The 18,159-nt window shown below is 45.7% G+C and overlaps 1 protein-coding gene across 5 annotated transcripts in view; it reads right to left on the bottom strand.

The window, feature by feature from the left end:
- EXD3 (exonuclease 3'-5' domain containing 3) overlaps positions 1-18,159 on the bottom strand; it is a 245,639-nt gene that overhangs the window by 201,726 nt on the left and 25,754 nt on the right. Inside the window, exon 3 of one of the 5 annotated variants that reach the window (XM_048966123.1) lies at positions 14,150-14,213. The exons of the other annotated variants lie outside the window; for them this stretch is intronic. The gene's annotated coding sequence lies outside the window, so the exon portion shown is untranslated. The remainder of the gene's footprint in view (positions 1-14,149; positions 14,214-18,159) is intronic. 5 annotated transcript variants of the gene reach the window in all.

The raw sequence follows: 18,159 nt of genomic DNA, 5'->3' as shown, positions 1-18,159 counted from the left end.
CCTTTCTCCTCTTTTTCTCCCCCGGCTGCCTGGGAAGCTCCGCTCATCTGTCACCCTGCCCCGCTCACAGCGCTGCACACAGCATCCGAAGCCACGCCGCACACAGGGACGCCTCACACGCAGTCACAGCCAATCTGACGAGTCCCTGGGCCTCTGAAGGGCCGAGCAAACAATTAGCAGGGAGGCAGAAGCCATTCCTGGATAGAATTGACAATTACAACTGTATCGATCTACAATCTGCGAAAGATGCTAAACTGAAAGCATTTCCAGCAGTCCCTTTTGACTTCAGCACCAAGGCAGAAAGAGCTTGCAAATGATGCAGCTTTTATCAGATGGCATCGGACCTCTCGTACATCTGCGCAGTGACGGCCGCAGCGCTGCTGGCTGTCCGTTACAGACCTGAAGCTGTGCTTCTGGGGATAAGCAGCGGCGATGGCAGGGACAGCCTGTCCAGCGTCACCCTGCGCGCACACGCGGATCGTGAGCAAGAGGCCAAATGTTTTGTCATGCGGAACGAGGACAGCCTTGGTCTCATTGGCAGCACCCCAGAGGTGTGCCAGCACCTCCCTCTCATGGCACACCTGGCGCCTCCTCCTGCAAACTCCTGCAAAAGGCCCCAACACCTCCAGCATCCCCACAGACCGTCATGACAAAAGCTACAGGTATTGCTGAACCATCCTTGGCAGCCACACAGGGCCGTGGCACACAGCCCTGGGACATCGGTGCTCATGGCACTGCAGCCCGTGGTCCGTGCTAGCCATGGGCCCACCTGGTGCCAGCGTGCCACCGTGAGACAAGGAAATGGATATTTTTGTAGGAGAGCTGAGGAGTAGAAGGGAACGGTGGGGTGGTATGGAAAAGCTAAATTCTACCCAGACATGAAAACCTTTCAGTGCCCATCAAAGGAAAGCTCAAAGTCCTTTGCAGACCACTCATTTTTAGCATCATTGATAACCTATTACCAAATCCTCTGCTAGCAAAGGAACACAAGAGGAATGATGCTCTTCCTGTCCCGAGCAGCCTGGCTCTGGGGCAGCCTGGATGGGAGAAATCTGCTCTGCAGAATGCAGCAGTAACGCAGGCAGTGCCCCGGTGACTTCTGTGCAGCAGAGCAAAGTCCAGGAGAGCAGCACAGCAGAAGGGCTGCTTCTCTTTGTGCTCATCTAGATCAGAACAGGAAAAAAAAAGTGAAATTGCTCTATTTTTATTTCTAATCTAAGACCGAGGGAGATATTACAGACCCGCGCTCAGTTCCTCATCTCAATCCAAGTTAAACTCAGCAAGTGTAAAGGAGACATCCCAAATGAAGTATATAAAACAAAAGCCAAAATGATGTTATCCTAGTAAAATTGCAAACATTTATGTATCTGTAACAAACAACCAAAGCTCTATGTCTCTTTGTTTTCTACCCTTCCCTTTTTTGTCTTTTTCTTTTCTCTTTCCCTCACGTTCCCTCATCATCTCATTGCTGCAGCCAAGTTTTAAACCATACCCATGGCAATAGTGGCCAATGTAGTGGCCACATGGCATCGCAGGGAATGTGGCAGGGAAAGGCTCGGAATGCTTCTCAGTGCAGCCTGTGCTGCTCCCACAAACACCAGGCATTTTACCCTGGTGAGCACTCCGCTTTCTTTTCCTCTGCTTTCCAAGTAGCAGAGCGTTCAGATTTCCACACACATATTGTGGAAAGAATGAAGCCCTTCTGGAAAAAAAAAAATAAAAACAAAACAACAAAATACCAATTTCCTTCTCTAAGTGCAAAGATTTATGTACCCATGCAAATCTTTTTTAAAAAAGGAGAGTGCTTCTGCAAGCTGCACCACAGCAATCACACAATTGTAGAAACAAGTACCTGTTTTTCCTGACCTACATTTTCGGGCTGGCAGGAAATCAAAGCACATGTCAAATTACAACAGATTTTGAACAGACTTGCATGCGCCCTCCAATCTCAGCTATTAAATCTGTTCGGGCCCCATGAGTTTGTTTCTGTAAGACAGTACCTCTGCTAGAAATTGCACATCTCAGCGTTACGCAGTGCAAAGCAATAGTCTTTGTTCTAATGCTGAAAAGAAGAATTGGTTTCCCATACAATTCTGTTCAGCTAGAGATATTTTCCTCCCCTTGAACTGCCGTATGCTATCTGCTCTATTTATAATAAAAGCTGCATGCTTAAGCAGCCACAACCACAAACACAAAACCAGCCCAGCTTTGTCCTGAAGGCCTCAGGAATGAAAACCCTCCCCAGTTCACTGCAGCCTGCGTGGGTCCTGTGTGTGCATAAAGGAGCAGCCAACAAAAGGTATTTTCTCAGCTGGATCCAGCTGACAAGCAGAACACAGCACAGCATCGGTGCAAGGGGAGCATTTCCTGACAGCCCCGAGCCCCCCTGGCCAGGGAAAGGGATCTTCTGATCCCCTGAAACAGAGGGATGGGAAGGAGCAGAGCATCACGTCAGCTTCGGGGAGAAATCTCATCTATCACTGCAGATCTTCCCCACACTGCTGGAGATACTGCACAGAATGAAGCACATTCCCCATCTTTGCTTGCCCCAGTTTTGTTTGAGCCCTAAGCCATGAACCATTCCGCCCTGCTTTTGCCACTGTCTGGTTTACCATAAGTTTGCACAAGCCGTGTGTGAAGGGAATGCATTGTAAGTTTCCTTTCTTTTCGTGCCCACTTTCAGATCTCTGCAGTTTCACAATGTCCATATTTCTCTAAAATGAAAATTGCCGCATTGCAAAACACATCCGAGAGCAGAAGTTTCAATTAAGCTCTCTTTTTAAAAATGTTTTTCACAATCACAGCAGAAGTTCTTGAAAAATGCATCTTCTTCGGGCCAAGTGAAGCGTGCTCAAATACCCTGTGAGCGCAGCCCCTGAGAACGCTCTGCTGAGCACATTTCCCATCCCTTCAAATCCATGCAAATCAGAAGCCACTTTCAAACAGGTATGCTCACAGGAGGATTTTCCTGCTGCTATCTATACTAACCACACAAGGCTGAAAAGCTCACCATGCCCTGCTGAATTCCAGCCTCTGACCGACATAAGGCATAAGGAGCCAGACGGCCATTAGCAGGAGCCTGCACAGCCCTCTGCTTTGGGAACTGCTGCTTTTGCTTACCTTTTTTTGATTTATAGCTCATAACTGCAAAACTAATTAGAGTCTAATGAAAAGTGGGACATTATTCACTTGTTTTCCCCTCAGGAGGTTCAGCGTGTTTTCAACAGGAGTGTTACTGATTAAAACAAGAGGTGATGGTTTTAAGAAGCTGGAACACAAACCTGTTCCCAAATGTGCATGTTCTGAAATGATACACTGGTTTCTGTAGCTTCCAACTTCAAAAGTCTTCATTGCCATTAGGAAACTTTTTTTTTTTCCTAATATATATTCATCTATTTTACTTGACACTGCTACACACACATCTAACCCGTATATCTGGTAATTGCACTGAGATCTTGGGCCAACCCTTTGGTGATTTCACTTCTTTCCTGCTCCAAACAAATCACTGAAATACACTGCACGGATGTAAAACATAAGACTGCAGCTCGGTTTAAAGGCTGACAGGTTCTTAGAATTGACAAACTAAATGCAAACTCAGGTGCACGGAACATATAAATACCGATCTGTGTAGCTCTTCTTATAGAACAAGCTGCAAATCCAACCCAGTATGTTAGACAAATTTAAGAATGCACCCAGTAGATATTGGCAATAGACTGACTGCTCAGTCAGACTTAACAAGTTCTAACCTCCAGTGTATTCCGCACAATCTGTGTGCAACAGGAGTGTTCAAATCGCCTTCCTTCACATTTAGAAAGCTCAGAGAGCACAGGACTGTGTAGCAAGATGTAGGAAGGCTCTGATCTGAAACTCAATCCCTCAATACAACATGGTCACCGAGAGAAGAAACATTAAACCAGAGCTCTTAAATTGGCACTTATATTAGGAAATTAGCCCTACAAACATAAAGCATCTGAGCCGTCCGTTTGTTTCGGATAACGCAGTAGGGCTGCCAATTGAAAAAGCCAGGGACTCCAATTTGGCAGCGCTTGCTTTCCAACATTACTTCAAAACCCTGACTCCATCACACGGGAATTTAACTCCTCAAGACACAAAACAGAAATACACCAGCTACAAATTACACGAGGACAGTTTTCATACTCCATTCATTGAAGGGCGTTCAGTTACTGCCTCGTGGCTACATTGCACAATCCAAACATTGAAGACATGGATTGCACAGGGCAGCTTCTCTGCACAGCGTGCGTTTGCCCAGTTCCTCACCTCCAAGCTCTCCCTCCTTTCCCTGTATGCTGAAGGACTGACAGTGCCTTTTTCCTGCCAGCATTTCCCCCCCAGCCAAAGAATCACCTGGTGCTTTTAGGGGAACGTAGGATCCAGTCTCCCAAATACAAAATACTCTTTTGGATAAACAATTCAGTAAGTGATCCTGCAGCATTCAACTGCAGAGGATCGTCCACAAAAAGCACAAGAAAGATAAGTCGTTCCACCCAACTGGAAAAACTTCCTCACAGTCACACCCTCCTCACATGAAAGCAGGAATCCTTCTAAACTCACACTGAACAGCCCTAGTGGAAGGTCACCAACAATAACAATGGATAATTAAAACAACAACTGGCCTTAGTAAGACGAAAGTTAAAAGTAAATTCGCATCTTTTTCTTTTTCTTTTTTTTCCCAAGCTGCCCAAGCCTCAGTTTTGAACATGTTTTGGACAGAAGAGAATTTGAAATTAGAAGATTACAACAATCTGCTATTCATCCAAGAGGTCCTCCCCCCTTCCAGTCCTGTGGGATTCACTACAGAGCACAGGGATCTCCTGGAAAACAGAATGCAACAGACATGCTGTAAAGGTATTCGGGAATCATCCATGTTCTCATCCTGCGAAGTGATTAACCACCCCAAATCCAACAGTACGTAAAAATACCAACAAGAAGTCAGTTTTTGCAGCAGCTAGTGGAGTTTTTGCAACAATTGTAGGAGCCTTAAAATCAACACCCAATTGCATTTTCTCTGTTAGAAGTACATTATTCTCTCATATTTATCTGTTAGATGTACAGAGTTTTTTAAATTCTGCATAGCAGCCTCAGCATGCTGTGAGCCCAACACCCTGCACTGTGCTGGCACGAGGGGATGAAGGTAATTTAGAACCTATCAAAATATATCTGCTGCCAAAGATTCTGAAAACAGACAATTCTCCTCAAAGCCTGCCTCTGTTCATTCTTTTGTTCTTACATTTAATTTTAAGCAATAGAGAAGCACAGCATAAATACAGTATAACAAAACCCAAGTTAGCTGTGGTACAGTAGTTAACAACGCTACGCTAACTCCAATTCTAGTGGGAATATCAAAAGTAGAAGAATTCCAAGGAGCTTTCAGCCCATGAGACAACCAGCATCTCCTACCTCAGAGACCAGCGCTGGATTCTCCGGGGAGAGCTGAACCCCCACAGAACAGAGGGGGATGAACAAAAGCAGACAGAAGTACTGAGGTTGGAAGCCATGAGGTGAGGAGCAAAGTGTACCAGGCAGTGCTATCTTTATTTTTCAGGTGGTGAACTGAAATGTAGCAAACAAAACAGCATCATGGTGAGGAACACACCGTGAGATCTCAGGAACTTGTGCGCTCAAGCTAAATGCTTTAAAAAGTAAAAAAAAATAAATATATATAGACTAAGTGGTACCATTTTACCTACGTTACTCTAGGTTTCATAGAATCATAGAATTATAGAATGGCTTGGGTTGGGTTGGAAGGGACCTCAAGGATCACGAAGCTCCAACCCCCTGCCACACACAGGGCCACCAACCTCCACATTTCATAGCAGCCCAGGCTGCCCAGGCCCCCATCCAACCTGGCCTTGAACACCTCCAGGGATGGATGGGGCACCACAGCCTCTCTGGGCAGCCATTCCAGCTACAGGTTTGTCATTAAGTCTCATTTTATTAAACTACCCAACCAGTACTGTAGAAAAAAATATGAGATTTTAGACAGAAAGCAACATTTTGTGTCACCTCTCTCAGATGACCATATCCTGCAGGTTATAAACTACAGACCTGGCTCTTTCCTTCTAAAAGGGGATTCTCCCATCACCTCTCTTCCCACTCCCCCACAGCATCCTGCTCCTACAGCTCCTACTTCCACATATCCCATCCTTTTTGTGTCAGAGATCGCAGCACAGTTGGGTTGAAGGGCCCTCACAGCCCCCATCCCCACCCCTGCCATGGGCTGGCTGCTCTTCAGCTCAGGATGCCCAGGGCCCATCCGTGGGGCACCTCCAGGGAAGGGCACCCACAGCTCTGGGCACAGTGCTGGGGCCTCACCGCCTCTGAGGAAAGGATTTCCTCTTAATATACAACCTCACCCTTCTCTCTTTTAGTTTAAAGCCATTCCTTCTGACCATGCAAAAAGTCATTCTCCCTCCTGTTTATAAGCTCCCCTCCATTACTGAAATTTTAATGATAGTCTGAACAACTGTTCTCAATTGTCCTTAGCTTGAGTATATCTGCCTCTGTGCAAGACCTCTATGGAAGAAATAAAAATAGCAACTGGGGCTCTGTAGGAATGCAGTGCTTCCTGCAGCGCTGCATGGCTGCCCGTCCAGCTGTGGGCGCCTGGCAGACAAGCGCTTGCTTAGCTGTGTGCTCCGGAGCACATCCCTCCAGTGCTGTGAAGAGCAACAGTTCTCTGGAAAGAAAATAAGAAAAGTCAGTATGTGGTCATGTAATTAAAGACTGCCATAATTCACACCCACATTGCGGTAGGTTGGTGTTGTGCAGGCATCCTTAACTCTGGCATTTCCTCATTTTAGGCTACTTGTATTTGAAATCTAAGTAATGTTTTTACCGTACCGCACCATAAATTAAGTGCGCAGAAAAAGCAATGTCTGTAGAAAATAATTCTTCAGCAGACAAACCCGGCCAGTTCCCCTGCAGCTGCAAGCCCTGGCTCCTCGCACACACTGCCGGCCCACGGCAGACCTGCATCGGCGCGAGCTGAGCGCACAAGCACTCTCACCGCACCGAAAATTGCAGCCACGACAAAGCACGGCACGCTTTGACATCTCAGCGCTGCAGGGAGGGCAGAGGGCTGAGATGAAAGAGCAGAACTGGAACGTCAGCTGCTCAGAGGGGACGCGGGCTGACACGGCCAAGGCCACGAGCAAGGCCAAGGCCACACACGTTATGCTCAAGCACAACCTTTTTCTTCTTCGTTCTTAAGCCAAACAAACAAACAAAAGAATACCAACGCCGTGAGCAGCATGAGGCCACACTGCTCCTCCGCGTGGGTCTGCAATGGGGCAGATCAAAGCGGCTGCTGGGAGAACAGGCAGGAAAGGTGGAAAACGGCCGAGATGAGGAGCACTGCCACCAGTGTGCGGCCAACCTGCGGGCCTGGAGCTGCGAGGAGAGAGCCGGCCATACCCGAGGGCAGGGCAGCAGGGCAGGATGGAGCTGTGGGATGGAGCCGGCTTCCCCGCCACAGCAGCCATGCAGTGACCTTCACCCGGAGCTCCTTCTTTCTAGGAATGCAGGGCGAGCTGCTCGCCTCCCGGTTCCCACAGGCCGCCCCGGGCCGAGGTGCACTCAGCAGCGAATCATCTGCTCCTGCGAGTCATGAGCTACAAATTGAAGAAACACACCAGGAGCTAAAACGAGTTTCCGAGAATGAAAACAGCTGGTACAGAAAGAAAAGCCAAATATTCTCCTGGCTGCTGGATGCTTTTTTTCTTTTTTTTTTTTTTTTTAATTTAGCTTAAAACGAAATGAAAAAAATCTGCTTGGAACCCAAATAGTCTCTAGCTGAAAATGTGGTGTCTAGCCTGAAAAACAGAGGCTTCTGGACACCATGCCAACAAGCGCAGGATTCCCATGGACCTGGTGTTTCTCAAGCCCTTAATGTGGTTCAACTTAGGCAAGTGGTTTTAGGATTCCCAGTTTAAAATCTACAACACACATCTGCAATTCATTTTAGTTTCTTATTTTATTTCTTACTTCTTCAACCAACTCCAAATCATTTTACGAGTTCTTGCAATCCGGCACTAATCAGTTACTCATGCTGCAGGAGTTCCCGCTTCCTCAGAAGGGCTCCCTTTGCACAAGAAGCCAAGCTGTGCATTTCATCAGCTGCATTTCACCAAAACAACAGTAACTACCTGATAAAATGAGAACACTTGGCAGTGCTCAGCGCATGATTCCCGGACGTGAAAAACTTCTACCCTAACCTACAGAACAAACAATTTTCTGCTCCTCTGTTCCTCTATCAGAATTACTGAATTACATGAAATGTCACTTCTCGACTAACAATATAATGGTCTATTTCTGAGACAGGGATTTGATCGAGTGGCTTCAGGTTTAAGAATAAGACTTGGAAACATTTTTCATCCAGCGGTAAGGAGGGAATTCCTGCATAAGAAACACCACAGGGTTAAAACTTCAAATAGAAGTGTGCCAAAAATTTGACTTTCAGTATCTGCCCTCCGAACAGCTAATCTGTTAGAAGAAATGCTGGGGAGACATGCCAAGTAGGGCAGTGATTCTCAGAAGCAATTTTGAGTTGGTAAGAAATGTAACACGTGACAGAGCCTGCCTCCTCATTGCTCCTCTTGCTTAAAACACAGCTCTGAAGTCTGAAGAAGAGACTCCATCTTCCTCAGCAGCAGCAGTGAGGCACCCTGTAGGCAGAAGCACGACTACACCGCACTCAGGATGCAGCTAATTAGAAACAGGTGGCTGAAGCAGACACGTCCTCTTCTTCACTGCAGTGCAAATGAAAGCTGTAGGTACAGGGTAATTCCTGCTCTTGGCTTCCTCAATGAGGTTCACTACACTAGCAATACAGAGACGCAGTCAGTGGAGAATAACACACTTTCCAGGAGTCCAGTTAGCCTGTCAGCAGCCTCCCTGTAACAAGCCTCCAGTTCTCTGTAATTTCCATAAACTGTGTTGGTGACTGAATGCAATAACAGCACTACATCGGCACATTGCTCAAGCTCTCCAGCTGCTGGTGGATGCAAATGAAACTCTGCTGGCTTCACTGTGTATTTTGGTTCCATCGATTTGAGGGTCCAAGCGTAGAAGGGAACGAACAGCGCTGTGCTTCTGTAGTTTTCAGTTTTTCCACCAGAAAATATCACAACTGCTCCTCTTCCCAGGGTATCCTCAAGGTGAGGCTTGTGAAGAGCTCAAAGATGGAGAGCAACAGACTCAAGTTCAACCACAGTGCTAATTAGATATTAAGGTTGGGAGGACTTCACAGGAGTAATAAAAAACAGACACGCAGAAAGGTTATGGTATCTCCATCCTTATAGACAGAGCAAGGAATAGGCCCCAAGAAGCCTGATGTAACAGAAGCTGGTACTGTGCTAAGAAAATGAGGCATGGGTAACCTCCAAAGGTCCTTTCCTATCTAAACCACATCGTTATCGTATGGCCTTCATTTATGACCCCTCAGATTTAACATGTGGGGCCACTGGATGGGCAGGATGCAGGATTACCAGCACAGAGACAACGCCTGGTAGCTCATCTCCATTGCATCCAGCTCAGATAACAAAAGCATCAGCTGAGCTGTGGTTAAAGGGAGGTGGCAAAACTCTCGCCACGCAAGGGAAGGAGAATAGCTGCATCCCTTGTGGCACCTCAAAAAAACCTCCCAGTTGGATTCTCATTATGAAGCATCCTGGGAGGTCACTCGCAAAGGGCATGAATGCTGTGCACGTGCATGCTTACACACACACACAGTCCCTGGGGAAGCAACCCCACATTTGTGACTTCTCAGGTGCCATGCTGCATTTAACAGGACTCAGGATTGGGCGACAATATTTAATTTTGGTACGTGGGAGCTACAAAAGATTGTGGTTTTGATTCATTTGATTGCTGAGTCTTAAGAACAATGTAGGATTATTTAATGTGATCAGCAAATAAGCAATTGCAAAATAATGCAGTTGTTACTCTAGCTACTCTTGAAGCATTCCTGTTGGTAAACCCAGTTGGTTTCAGGCTCACTCAGTGTGTTCTACACGTCCCTCAGTGGTGAAGCAGCAGGAGCTGTATCCTTCACCATGAAGCCTGCTTCAGGTGTACCCTTCCAGAAGCTCTCCCTATATCTCCAGATGCTCATTCCTACATTCATGACAAGTAGTCAACTCTGACATCTCTGCCAAGAAGTCTTCCCCTGCTTAATCAAATATCAGGTGCCACTGAGGCCTGAAGGCACTGAGGGAACGCTGTCATCATTCTAGAGGTTCGGCCAAAGGGAGAAACAATGCCATTGGCAGCATGGCATTGAAGGATTCTGTAAGGTCCCTGGGGTACAAAATAATGACAACAGCAATCGCTGTGGTGTTGAATTTAAATACTTCAGTGATGGAGTTATGCTCATTCCCAAGACGAAGAAAAGAGAAATTTTAAGACAGAGCAAATGTTAGTCAAAGCAGTAAAAGCAAGTCATCAGGAAGAGAGATCATTTATTATTTATATTCACATCTCTAAAAGCAAAACTAGCTACAAGTAATAAAGCCTTTTTGAAAACAGACATTTCTCAGTGTGAACTTCTAGGCAGACAGAAAAAGACAGTATTTGCCATCTAATGCATTGGGCTTTTCATGTATTTGAAGTTATTAATAGATCATTGTAATAATTTGCTGCAACTGGGTTTGAACACATCTTCTGAATCTTCTAAATTAATTCATATTTTTTAAAAATCTTTCTGACTGTGGGTTATGGTTATGGCTCAGGCCAGGGGGAGCTCAGTCATGAGTGGTGTCCCCCAGGGGTCCATCCTGGGACTGGTTCTCTTCAACATCTTTATCAATGACACAGACAGCAGGACTGAGTGCAGCCTCAGCAGTTTGCAGACAGCACCAAGCTGAGTGGTGCAGCTGATACAACAGAAAGAAGAGATGTTGATGCCATCCAGAGGGACCTGGACAGGCATGAAAGGTGGGCTCCTTAAATATTCATCACATTCTCATCACATCAGTCCCTATGCGGGGACTCCATGGCCAGCAGTGGGTAAAGCTGACCTCCTGACTCCTTGCTCCTTCTGAACCGTGGATCCTCCACCTCCATGCAGATCTCACCCATTGCCACAGTGAGGGCTTGTGGAGATCAGAGCTCTCACCCACCACCTCTCCTCTGTCGGTGGGAGGAAGCAAAAGGGGCTGGCAGCATTCCATCTGAACATGGCAGCATGGCCCAGGCTTGGAGAAATGGGGCAGAGCAGGGAAAAGGTGGACACAGGCAGCAGTAGTGGGAATATAACATATCTCTGGGGTGTATCCAGCATACATTAATGTGTAGTGATGTTGATACAGTATTTTAGACCTACAGCACAAATGAGCAGTCCATCACCAAGACACAGAAACCACACAACTCAGACAAGGAACCATAAGCAGGTCCCTTACCCCACGAGGAACACCACTGTCAGACTTTCCCCCACGAGGAACACCACTGTCAGACTTTCCCCCACGAGGAACACCACTGTCAGACTTTCCTTGGCCACAAAGAAACCAAAGACTAACAGTGACGCTGGTTTTGCCTTGCTGAGTTTTTCTTCAACAGAATGCTATTATTATTAAGAATCTTCAAAAAGCATCAGTTGGAAGCTGCTGTTTCCCTTGCACAGCTCACATGACAAGTACAGCTTTGTTAGGGCATCTATTATTGCTGTATCTGTTCACTTCCTAATCACAGATCTGGCTTTGATGAGGAGATTCATCAGCCCAGCTGGTAGATAAAGCTCCTTTCCTCAGGGCTGAACCACTGATTGCCTCTTTCAAGCTTCCAAAGAGAGCAGACCGATGGTTCAGCAGTGGTCCTGTTGCACAGAGGAGAGCAGGCAGAGCTCTGGTGAAGGATCTCTGAGGGAATGCACTCTGCAGCTCTTCCTATGGGAACGGCAACACAGCAGCTAGGGGACAGATTTCTCCTTATTATCCCCCCAGCTCCAGCACAGCACAACAATTAGTTGATAGCACTTCTCAGCTTCCAGGCTTTGAAGGGGAAACGTTCCTCTGATTTCCTGTTTGAACAACACAACCCTCGCTGTCTGGATCTTGCAGTCAGCTCACGCCGTGCCTGGGCCAGCTTTACTACATCTTTCCTGCTCAGTGTTTATGTTTTGCCTTTCACCCTCCACATGTTTTCTGTCTAGAGCTCTTGAAGGTAAGGCATGAGCATCAGCTATTGCACAAAGCAACATCTCCAGGGAGCTTCAGTATTCTCCTCCAGATGGCTGGGTGCACAGGACCCTCCTCTACCACCCCTGACAATCTCAAATACTGATTAATCCATCTCTAAATATGCAGATATCGTTATTTACTCTAACTTCTTTAACTTCGCATGCTGGAAAAGATTGGAAAACTCCTGGCAGTGTGTTCATACCAAGTACACAAACTGTCACTGAATTTGCCTGACAACACTGCTGCAATGATCCATTCTCGGTCAGCTGCATTTGTGATGACAATAATGAACACTATGAAAATGTTTTGCTGTAGAAGGGAATCAGAGCACAGAGCTGGAACGGCCCTTAAGAGCTCATCCAGTCCAGCCCTTAGGCTTTAAGGCAGAATCAACTGTAGTTCCTCCACTTTAAACAATACTTGTCTAATCCACTCTTAAAACCTTTCCAGATTGGAGACTTGACAATTCACAAGGGACTAAATTCCAGCCTTTCATTATTTCTGTTCAAAACATACAGGAAAGACAGCTTACTGCTTTTGGATTGCTAACAAGTGTTACATCCTCCTTGTCCAGAGCGAATAACTCACCTCCCACCTTGTCTCAAATCTCATTTTCTGGCCCTACTCACTCAGCTCTTCTCTCTCAGCAGCCCCCCGTTTTCCTCTCATGCAGCATCCCAGCTGTGTCCCTGCAGTCGGCGGCCTTACTGTGGCTCAGTGCTACAGCAGTGCTATTGCCCCTCTTACACATAACAGCACGGGCTGCTCCCTCCATGCCGCACGCTGAGAGCTGCAGCAGAGCAGTGCAGGCCCGAGTCCCAGCAGTTCACACAACTGCTGCACCGCCTCTTGCCTCCCACTCTGAACCCGTGGTAATTCTCACCTTCACATCGAGCCTTCTACTTACCATACCTGAACCACAGCTTTTTTTTAGGCCTCTTCTCCAATCTCCCCAAGATCATTTAACATAGCACACCTCCACACTTGCAATAATTCCTCCCCAACTCAGCTTATCAACTGCCTCTCTACAGCAGATTTCTACTTCAAGCCTACTTGTTCCTGTCTTAAATGTCACCCGTTCACCTTCACTTTCTAACCCCAAAACAATCACACACACATTTAATCAGTACAATGTGACAAAGTACAGCCATTCTGCATACAGTCTGAACAGTGAGACGCACAGTCAATGATTACATTCAACACAAAAATACACACATTTTCTAGCAGTTTCTTTTAATTTGGATGATCTGTGGTCTTTTCACAGAATCGCAGAATGGCCAGGGTTAGAAGGGGTCATGAATCTCCAACCCCCTGCCACATGTAGGGCCGCCAACCTCCACAATTAATAATAGAGTACTAACATGAATAAAATGAATACTAGTACTTTTCTTTTAGCCCAGTGTATTTTTAGGGTGCTAAGGAAGGAAGCACAAGAGTTAAGACAATTTTCAGAAACAATTCAGGAGCCCTTGTGGGCAGTTTGGACTATTTTTGTCATCCTACATGTTTTGCAAGCAATGGTGCGTTAAATTAATTTCTAGTGTAATTCAGAGCAAATGTGACTGCAATTATTCTGCCTAATAAGAGGTTCTCATGGTTCATGCCAGATTCTGCCATGGTATTTTATCACATGATAGCATTTAGCAAGCTGCACATGATTAAATTCAGTTACGTCAGTGAAAGCACAGAACAGCTCCATGCAGCTGGCATGGCATCGCTGGTTGGGCAAAATGCCTTCCATCTGCCCTGAAAGGAAGTAAAATAACTGAGATTCTTCAAGGTAATGTCTGAGCTAAAAAGCCATTCTCTCCAACAAAATAGTAGCAGAATTCTATGCTAAATAAAGCATGACTAAGAACCCACTTAATGTCATGTTAATAAGCGGATAAGGAATAGAAAGGAAAGAATAAGATTAAAGAAAAGTCAGGAAAAGCAGAAACTGCAAGCCAGCAGCAAACCTGCTCCCAAGGGACTGCCGTGTGTAAAAGCATCACTGCTACAGCAGCTCTCCTTCCTTGCTACCTGGAATTAACAACAGCAAATAATTGTTAATAAAGGTGAAATGCCTGCGCCCTGCAAGGATTGTACCAACAACCTCCAGAACAAAAGAAAAAGCTTTGCCAGGGGGATCATTTTAATGAAACACACTGCGTTTAAGCAATCTGGATTCCATGTAACGCAAGGAAGTTTTAAGTCGAGTTTTGGCAAGCTGTGCTTTGTAAAAGCTTGGGTCCCAATGAACCATGGGATCGTGCCTCAAGAAGCCCATCTGTGAGTAAGGGGATGCAGAGCTCCTCTGCTTCCAGGCTGACCATCCATCAGGCAGAGGAAGAGGCCTCTTCTGCTGCCTGTGCTTCTACTGGACCCTGGGACAAGGACAGGGCAGCACAACCAGGCAGCTTACTGAAAATGCAGCAGAGAATGAAAGGATGTGCTCACCAGTCCTTCCATCAGTCCTTTGGTAGGAAGGACCCATAGGACAAATGTAAAACATGAAATTTAGCTTTTTTGTTAACAGTTCAATAGTACGTGGTTATTTTCTGTTCCATGTAACAAAGTTAACAGTTCTCTGCCAGAATGTGCAAACGATCCTAGGAGGCTGTTTTTAAATATAATCTGGGAAGAAAGCAGTTTCTGCAGTAGTGAGATGGTGCTGTGTCATTGCTTTGATCAGCCCTGAAACCAACATGGAAATCAACTGTCATTTTTTACATTTATAAATGAATAGAAAAGTAAGACAACAGTTTTCTATTGGCCTAGACTAATATATTACTTCCAGGTTTATAATGAAAAAGAAAAGAATCTCCAGAAAACAGGGATGTAATATAAGCAAAATGTTGGTGCACCCTTCGTGTTGGCTTGTTACAGATCTGTTTATTCTTTTCTGATGATTCAGTCCCACTCATGCTTGTATCACAGAATCATGGAACCATTTAAGTTGGATGGGACCCTTAAACGCCATGGAGTCCAAGTCCTCTCAACAAGAAGGTCTCTGTCTCTGTGCAGCCTTTGAGATCCACTTCAAGAAGAAGCCTACCATTGGATTCATTCTCCTCAGCAAAACGGTTGCAATTCTTAGTATTCAGTGATGCATGGATTAAACTGAGACATGTGGCAGTATGTGAAGGTGTCAAGGCGATCTGAATGCAGGAAGAATTGTTAATTGGTAATTAAGAAGAGGAAACAGTCCATTTTCAACTGGCAACCTAAAAAAATCGCTGAATTAAACCAGCCAACTTTGCTTTCAGAGATAAAAGGCAAATTTAGCAGTTGAAAGTTTGAAAGCTTTTTAAAGGTATATTACAGAAAAAAATGTTCTCTGATACACTTTGAGCTGCCAGATTGCCGCCCTCTTCCACAAGAACACAGGAGAGGGCTGAACACATGCTCACAGTTCCATAATAGGTTTACACATGACTCGAGCTCAGCGGACAACTAAGAGCTTCAACGAGCACAGTGCTCACCAGCAGCAGCAGCTATTGCCATGCGCAGGATGAGATGGCACTCCCAGCACATCTCTCATAGCAGGGCTGAGCGACAGTGCCCGCTCACCAGTAACCCTCATCCCATCCAGTGTTCAAGCCAAACACTCCTTATTCCAACAGGAAGGAGGTTGTGAAAGGAAAACGTGTGACGCCTGGCGTGGGGAGCCTGCTTTGCAGAGGGGCTGGACTAGATGAGTTCTGGAGGTCCTACCAGACCTACCATTCTGTGTCTGACATTGCTCTTCCAGTGTTGTTTTTGTGCAGTCTTTTTACCCCGACTGTAAGTACACAACTGCACACACTGAGGTGAATGCATTCAGACCACAGCTCAACGTTCAAGAAACAACTGCGTCTCTTCCCAGATGCACAGCAGCACGCTCACCAAGCACTGCAGCACTGTGAAGCAGCTGTTCTCCAAGCAGCCTTCCTCTAAAGAGAACATTATGTTCTATTCTGCATGAGCTCAGGGAAGCCAGGATTTTTGCCCTTGTTAAACCACATACATGGAGACCCTTTCCAGGCTGTGATGCTTTACGTATCCTGAAATGACTTCCCAGAGCGTTCTTTGGAAACCCTTCGGTTAACACAGACGTCCCAGCCAGGAACAGACTCTTCTGGATCTCATTCACAGACTGTTACTAAAATCTGTACCCACTCATTTTTCTGGCCTCTAAGAATACTGCATGCAACTGGCTTTTGTTCTTCAAGGATTTCACCCCCAGATCACTCGTAAAAACAATTTCCAGACTCAGGAATAATTGCACATATAATGTCTTTACAAAAATACCATTATTGGATTATCACTGTGCCCAGTGAGTAAAAAAAATGGATATTTGTAGCAAAGTACTCACAAGAACATGCTTATGAGCACTGCAGAAACTTTGCAGCGCTACTGAAATGCGATCAGAGCTTCGGCTGTTACTCCTACATCACACTGTTTAATCTTACCAACTTTCACAACCTGCGTGTAAATTTGGGGATATTAACTCAAGCTTCAGCTCAGAACGTTACTGCTGTGCACGTCTCAACTTTCACTTGTTTGACAGAAGAATCATACAAGAAATGGGTCGCATCCTACATGTGTAAGGCATCGTCCCAGCCGTGCAGGAAACAGGTAAACAGTATTATATTGCAGCCAAAGAAAAGGTTTCAGTGTACGGACAGTGCTTACAAAGTTTCACCACAAAGTTTCTTCCTTGCAGTAGGAATTAACAGAAGGCGGTATTGCTGTTTTAAGAAAGAGAGGGTGTGGAAGGCAAAAGAAAAGCAGTTCCCGTTTTAAAGGAGCATTTAGTGATGGCGCTATTGAAACCTGCAGTTACATTCATAGTTGGCTCCGTTCAGGAATGCGGCAGAGATCTTCCAGTCCCTCTGCCAGGTGGGAGCAGCCGCTTCCCCTCCACGGCCGGCCCGCGGCACAGAGCGGCGCTCACTGCTGCGCCCCATCTGCTGCAGCAGGGTGCCAGCAGCACGCCGAGAACAATGGGCCGCGCCGGCTGCTGAGGGCTCTGACAGTCTGGCACAGAAACAGTAAGGGCTCTTGCATCACTCTTTTCAAACTGGGAACTTCAAAGTCACTTACATGACATAGGCTTTGTATTTCCTTCCAAAGGAGAAGCATTTTCAGCAAGCAAACACTCGTTAGCTCTCCTGTGAGTGCAAACCCAGTCAGAACAAGCTGGGGGCAGCTTTCCTGTGCATCAGCCCAGGCTCGGAGGTTCCCAGAAGAGAATAAGGACAAACCTTGTTCCCCCACGAGCGCACGAACCCACACCCCCCTCACAGAGTGCAGCTGCTAAGCAAGGTGCTGAGCATCCTCACCACACACCACCTCCTTCACGACCTTTTACAACAGCTCCATTCTCACTTTGCAAAGTAGCAACATTTAGTTCCTATGTGCCACACAGCTTATGCAGATGAGAATCTCAGCTGTTAGTGCTCATTAAGAAAGGTGCATCTTATGCAGCAGAAATAAAACGTACTAGTAAAACAAACAAAAGGGAAAGCACAGATGATTTAGCTACGTAATCTTAAATATGACATAGAAGTATATCAATAGCTTGATTCTGTAGTTTGCCACTGAGTTAAATACTTTTAAGATTGGTTTTCTAAAGTGATGACAGACCCACAGACAGATCCATGCAAAACAAACCTTGCCAGACTAACCAGAATGATTAAATTTCTTTTTTCATGAACATACAAAGTTCAGGTAGAATGTCCAACAACACTACAGAAAAGCTCACAGCCATCTTTTATTTAGATGCCTTTGGGAAGATGCTGTAGTTTGGCTCCACCTTTCTTACATAATTCCAAACAACTGGTAAGTATGTTAAAAAACTGTGGATTATCCTTATTCAAATGTTTTGGCAGAAGTTAATAAAACTGAAGAACTCTGCGTAACCTCAGGCTTATGAAAGAAAAATAAAGGAAGCTGGAGGGGAAAGAAAGAAAACTAAATGTACATTGGAAAAATGCACAAAACT

The sequence above is a fragment of the Lagopus muta genome, chromosome 19 (assembly GCF_023343835.1).
Source record: "Lagopus muta isolate bLagMut1 chromosome 19, bLagMut1 primary, whole genome shotgun sequence".
In the NCBI taxonomy this organism is placed as follows: Eukaryota; Metazoa; Chordata; class Aves; order Galliformes; family Phasianidae; genus Lagopus; species Lagopus muta.
This window is presented reverse-complemented; position numbering and strand designations above follow the sequence as displayed.